Source organism: Aulonocara stuartgranti (assembly GCF_965226115.1).
Source record: "Aulonocara stuartgranti genome assembly, chromosome: 19".
NCBI lineage: Eukaryota > Metazoa > Chordata > Actinopteri > Cichliformes > Cichlidae > Aulonocara > Aulonocara stuartgranti.
In genome coordinates, this window is record NC_138955.1 from 21,634,177 (window position 1) to 21,639,277 (window position 5,101).

At 39.6% G+C, this 5,101-nt stretch overlaps 1 pseudogene across 1 annotated transcript; it reads right to left on the reverse strand.

The window, feature by feature from the left end:
- Positions 1–243: 243 nt before the first annotated feature.
- Positions 244–4,678, reverse strand: LOC309696093 (annotated as a pseudogene). The gene is made up of 2 exons: positions 4,347–4,678; positions 244–2,290 (listed from the first exon to the last, which is right to left on the reverse strand). The product of its transcript is annotated as an uncharacterized misc_RNA (transcript).
- Positions 4,679–5,101: the final 423 nt, after the last annotated feature.

The following is a 5,101-nucleotide window of genomic DNA, read 5'->3' on the forward strand; positions in this document are numbered from 1 at the left end:
TGAAAGAGAGAGATGAGAGAAAACCCCAACAATCCCCTCTGAGCAAGCAGCAGGCGACAGTGGATAGGAAAAACTCCTTTTAAAGTGAAAGACACCTAAAGGAGAAACCTATGGCAGAACCAGGCTCAGGAGGGGGCAGTCAACTGCCGGGACTGGTCGGGGGGTGAGGGTGAAAAAAGAAAAAGGAGGGAGGGGAAGGGGGGAAATGAAGATGGAATAGAGGTGGAGGAAGACGAGCTTACATCAGGTGAGAAGCAGCAGTGCCCCTCCTCCAGAACCAGTGGAAGCGTTTTTTCTTCTTTTTCAGATACTCTTCCACCAGCACTTTTTTCTCAATGATGAGGGTTTTCAGCTCATCGATTGTTTCTGCGTTTTCTTTCTCAAGTTTGTTGCATCTTTTCACCATGTCTTCTAATTGTTCTTGTTTTTCTTTAAGCTTGTCTTTCAGTTCTTTAACTATTGCCTCCTCTATTCGCTTTGCCTTGTGCACATCTGTGTGCATGTCTTCCAGCTGCTGGTTTCTCTTCTGGATTTCTTGAAGTCTACACTGCAGGTCTTTATGTGTTTTCTGTTGTTCTTGCTTTTGCGCCTGGATTTCAGTGTTTTTGTACTTCAAGGTCTTAGAAAGTTCCTCAAGTTCGGTATTTTTTCTCAGCATCTCATTGATGCTACTCTGCATCGCTGAGCATTGTTTTTCCAGCTTTTTCTTTTCTTCTTCCAGTACAGTTGATTTGTACTTTGTTTCGTTATACAATTCTTGGAGTGCTTGATTTTTCCTCTGGAGATGAAGTTTTTCTTCTTCCTGTTGTATTTTCTGTTGGTCTTTTTCTTGAAGAAGCTCTTTATTTCCGTGCACTTTTTTATCAAGCCTGATTTGGAGCGATCTGTGTTTTTCCTCCATCTCGTCAAGCTTGGAGTCCATTTCCTTCTGTTTCATTTCCATTTGCTTCTTGTCTTGAAGCAACTGTTGACTTTTGTGCAGAGTTTTGTCATGTTTCACCTGCAGCGCTTTGTATTTTTCCTCCATGGCTTGGAGTTTGCTCTGCAGGTCTCTCTGCTCTACGGGCTCTTGTTTCTTTTCTTGGAGGTTCTCCTTATTTCTCTCCAGAGCTTCATCAAGCATTACTCGCAAGCCTTCATTTTGTTTCTCAATGTTCCTCAGCTTGCAATCCATTTCTTCCTTTTTTATTTTCTGTTGGTCTATCTTGTGAAGAAACTCTTTATTTCTCTCCAGAGCTTCATCAAGCATCACTTGCAAGCCTTCATTCTGTTTCTTGATGTGCCTCAGCTTGCAATCCATTTCTTCCTTTTTTATTTTCTGTTGGTCTTTCTCGTGCAGAAACTCTTTATTTCTCTCCAGAGCTTCATCAAGCATCACTTGCAAGCCTTCATTTTGTTTCTCGATGTTCCTCAGCTTGCAATCCATTTCTTCCTGATGTATTTTCTGTTGGTCTTTTTCTTGAAGCAGCTCTTTATTTTTGAGCAGTGTTTCCTCAAGAGTTAGTTGCAGCATTTTCAGTTTTTCCTCCAAGACTTCAAGCTGGGAGTCTGTTTCTTTCTCCAGCATTTCTTGTTGCTCTCTCTCTTGAATGAACTCTTTATTTCTGTGCACTGTTTTCTCAAGCTTGATTTGGAGCGATCTGTGTTTTTCCTCCATCTCGTCAAGCTTGGAGTCAATTTCCTTCTGTTTCATTTCCATTTGCTTCTTGTCTTGAAGCAACTGTTGACTTTTGTGCAGAGTTTTGTCATGTTTCACCTGCAGTGCTTTGTATTTTTCCTCCATGGCTTGGAGTTTGCTCTGCATGTCTCTCTGCTGTGTGGACTGTTGCTTCTCTTCTTGGTGGATTTCCTTCAGTTTTTCCAGAGCTTCGTCAAGCTTCTCTTGGAGCTCCTGATTCTTCTTGACCATGTTTTCCTGTTTTATGCTCTCTTTTTTCTCCTTTTGGAGCAGATCTTTATTTTTTTCCAGAGCTCCATCAAGCTTTTCTTGGAGCTCCTGATTCTTCTTGAGCATTTTATCCCCTTTAATGCTCTCTTTTTTCTCATTTTGGAGCAGATCTTTAATTTTTTCTAGAGCTTCATCAAGCTTTTCTTGGAGCTCGTGATTCTTCTTATCTTGGAGAGCCCATTGTTTCTCCTCAATAATACCTTCCCTTTCCTGAAGCTGGTAGGATAATTTTTCTAATTCAGCGCTCTTTCTCTCATTTTCTTCTGTCAGGATCTTAATCTTTTCTCTGTTCATGAGATTTTCCTTCTCCATTTCTTCCAATCGCTTTTCCTCTAATTCCACCTGTTCATCCCAAGGAAGAGAGCTGATGTAAGGGTCTAGGGACTCATACCATGGAATAGAGCTGGGGTCAGCTTCTTGTCTTTCTTGCTCTTTCTGAGACATGTTGGAGTCTGTATACCGTGAGTACGAAAAGTATCCAGATGTTTGAAAATGCTTTACTGGTGAACGTTTGAATGCTGCTAACATAAGTGCTGCAAATAACGGACTGAAAGTTGTACCTCCTCACCCCTATTTATGGATTCAGAAGCCTGTGACATCACAATTCCATAAGCCAATGAGGTTGTCACATGACATTCTAGAATGAGGTCATGTTTTTGTATGAATTTTTTAAATAACATCAACATTCCGTAAGCCAATGAGGTTCTTACATGACTTTTGAATGAGGATAATTATTTTGTGTTAATCGACATAGCCTGCTGCAGCTCAGAGCTCATGAGCTCAAACGATCCTCCAACCTCAGCCTCCCGGTAGCTTGGATTACAGGCACGCGCCACCGCACCCGGCGAGAAGCAGCTACGTTAACAGGGCTTTTAACTATGTCTGAGGTGACATCATGACACTAACCTGCTGCCCATCATTAGCAAAGTTGTAATGATGGGCAGCAAAGATGAGGAATGAATGGTGCACAATTGTTATATGCAAGTTTTTAGAAAGCTCGTGGTTAACCCAAGAGTATTTTGTCACAATATCAAGAAGAGTAAAGCTTCAATGTCAAGAATAGATAGGAATATAGGGAATTATATATTTTTATTTAAAGACAGGACTCACATGTTTTCATTTCTAGTCTTTAAAACCTGTCTCTATCAGGGACGTGCAGAGAGGTTTAAAGGGGCGGGTGCTCAAAGTTAAAAAGGGGCACATTGAACCATGCTGAATAACAACAACACACATTCATCAAGAATCTAATATGGGAAGGGCAGGGCTGTGTTGATCTGAGACTGTAGACATTAAAAAGTCCACAGGAGAGATGGTAGCTGATTAAACAAGTTTCATGAGATAATAACAAAATGCAAAGATTGGTGACAGCGCTTGGAACCATAAGGCAACGAAAAACTGTGACATAAACTCGGCTCTGCCTGTGAATCACTCTTTGCTTCTCTTCTTCCTTCCTTCCCATCATTTCATATATCACTCTCCACTTGCTGTCTATCTGAGAACAAGGCACAACTTGCTATTGCAATAAACTATAATCTAATTATCCACACCTAACAACTCTTGCACTTAATCTATAATAAAATGACAGCAAAATGTTATAGCCCTGCCTTTAGTAGCCTCATACAGCTCCTACTGTTTCCTCCTCATGTCCTTACCAGCCATGTCTGCACAATGTTATATCATGAGTAATATTTTTTTAAATCCAGCTAAATAAAACACACACATGCACACACAGTGACATTTTAGACCTTCTTCAGAATACTGTATATACTATGGGCATCCTTACATTATTATTTATTACTAGAGCTACAATAATAAAGCAATGAGGAGGGGGAAGTAATAAATATGAAATAATGTATTTATGATGATTCCATTTGTTTCACTATCCACTCTGTGCAGGGCAAAGCTTATTACATTTTTAAACTGTAGAGATACAATAATCTTACTGCTGTAAAATCCAACTTTTGTCTTATTTAAAATATAAATCTAATATAATCTGCTTCTTAATGTATGTTCTTTAAAATACAGCGTGTGTTTTTTAATATATTATAATTATAATAATTATTATGTGGACATGCATATTAGATCGTTTTTTAGTGAAATATAATCCCTCCAGAAAGGCAGGAAAAGCCCGGAAACTTACTTTAAAACTAAATATGTTCCCTAAAACGGTGACAGAGCTACAGACCCATGACAGCCTTACACAGGTAGCCAGCAGCTATGACCAGCACTACTTGTGCAGTTAATAAAAGGACAGGTAATGTTTGTCACGCTGTTGCACACACAGCACGCCCGTTTGTTTCAGTTCGTCAGTTGCAACAAGACAGCTTACCAACGTGTATGTAATAAGCTAATACTCCTGTGTGCTATACACTACAGTGTGCGCTGTACACCTACTTACTGGGTTTGTCGCATCAGTCTGTGTCTCTGAGTTAACTTGTGTTTCTCCTACAGCTCCGGACCGCAACAAATGCGCGTGCTCTTTGTGAGCTCGTTCCCGGCTCGTAACCAGCGCGTTCTGCCGTCGAGGGCGATCATTGGTTAATAGTGATCATGTGACTGATGCAAGCCAGATCCTTTTATTTAGCAAAACTATGATTAATAGTTAAATATTATTGTTGAGGGGCACAGACAGGACTCCGCACGCACACACACATAAAATAAATAAATAAATAAATAAAAAAAATTTAAAAGTTGCCTCAACAAAAGGGCACTTTGGGCACTCATCAGGAAAGGGGCGGGTGCTCAAGCCCCTCTAGCCCCCCCCTCTGCACGTCCCTGCCTCATAGGCTTTATTGACATCCTTGTGTTTATATACAATAGTCCAATCTTGTTTTATTAACTCATTTTTGAGACACTGCATTGTCTTTTCTGTTCTAATTGTTTTAGATATTGTCTTACATTCATTTCTATGAACTTCATAGCAACAGTCATAAGTTACAAAAACTGGCAAGTCACTTATATCATTTATCAATATCCCCCCTTTTATATTTTCTTCCATTACATTTGTAAAAATATTATCTAATAGAGTTGCACCATGAGTGGTTATTCTCGTCGGTCTTGTTATCAGGGGAAATAATCCCATACAATACATTGAATCAATAAATTCTTCAATTCTCTTATTATGATTTGGGTTCAATAAATCAATATTAAAGT